Raw genomic sequence first — 1,284 nt, 5'->3', positions numbered from 1 at the left:
ACAAATCCATGATGACTATCTCGGAAATTGACATGGAGGAGCCTGTGGTGGACTGGGGAGGACAAAGTTCAAAATCACACAATACCAGGTTATCGTCCAAGTAGCTTTCGGAGCACTCCTAAAACTAGTGCTTCCAAATTAAGCTGTTGGACTGTAATCTGGTGTTGTGTGATTTTTAACTTTATCCTGGATTAAACTTTCACTCACTGTGTGGTCATTTCTATCATCTCTCGGAGTTTTATCGAGTCATTTTCTCATTACTGGAAATATAAAAGCAGCTGGTGTCCACTCCTCCTATTTCTGACCTGCACCTAAAACAATAACATTACCGATTCGATATGAGAAATAACGTTGTTTGGATATTTGTGAAATGCCCACCCACATTTCACTTGATATTAGGCTGTCGTTCACAAAAAACAAAATGAGAGTAATGTTGAAATGAGTGAAATCCGGAAACATTTCTTTCGAAATAAGATGGAAAACCAAGGAATTCTGCCATGACTCTAGTTTCTTTGAACCGTGATCGACTTGACTCCTTAATCCTCCTGGGGACAACATCAACTTCAAAGTTGTGTCTGCACTCCAGAGGTCTGGCAGACTCAATGTGATGTGCAGATGGAGGTGTTTCATTCCCACTGAATCGATCGGCTCTTTTGGTTGTGGAGTGGTGTTAAAATGCACAGCTTGCGATGGCTGGGAATCGAACCCGGACCAACTGCTTGGAAAGCAGCTATGCTCACCACTATACCACCATCGCTACAGCCAGAAACGGTCTAGAAATCAGCTGATGTGCCATAATAGTTCTTGACTCTAAATTTCGTTGTTGTTTTGTTGGAAATTTTGCAGTGAAATATTAGAATTGAGAAGTCATCAAAGACCGAGTTTTACTGAGTGGATCGGTCTCCTGATGCCCCGCCTCACTTTTTAATACACACAAAGCAGCATTTCGGATTTCTCATCATCTGAAATCAATCAATACCAAAAAAAGCACGAAAATCCCAGGGCAACCCTGGATCGATGACACAATTAAAACTTGTCAAGTTCTCAGAAGGTTCACCGGACCGAAACGTGAACTCTGAGTTCTCTTCATACAGCTTTACCACCGACTTCGGGTTTGGTTTCTGATTTACAGCGTAGACATAGTCATCGAGATAGAGATGTACAGCTCGGAAACAGACCCTTCGGTCCAACCTGCCCATGCCGACCAGATATCCCAACCCAATCTAGTCCCACCTGCCAGCAGCCGGCCCATATCCTTCCAAACCCTTCCTATTCATATACCCA

The 1,284-nt window shown here is 43.1% G+C and overlaps 1 non-coding gene across 1 annotated transcript; it reads right to left on the bottom strand.

Annotated features, from left to right (window-relative positions):
• Nucleotides 1-685: 685 nt before the first annotated feature.
• Nucleotides 686-757, bottom strand: trnag-ucc (transfer RNA glycine (anticodon UCC)). The gene has a single exon. It is a non-coding gene; the product is annotated as a tRNA-Gly (tRNA).
• Nucleotides 758-1,284: the final 527 nt, after the last annotated feature.

The sequence above is a fragment of the Chiloscyllium punctatum genome, chromosome 15, assembly GCF_047496795.1.
Source record: "Chiloscyllium punctatum isolate Juve2018m chromosome 15, sChiPun1.3, whole genome shotgun sequence".
Taxonomy (NCBI): Eukaryota; Metazoa; Chordata; class Chondrichthyes; order Orectolobiformes; family Hemiscylliidae; genus Chiloscyllium; species Chiloscyllium punctatum.
Note: the sequence above shows the minus strand (reverse complement) of the source record. Positions and strands in the feature narration are given on the sequence as shown.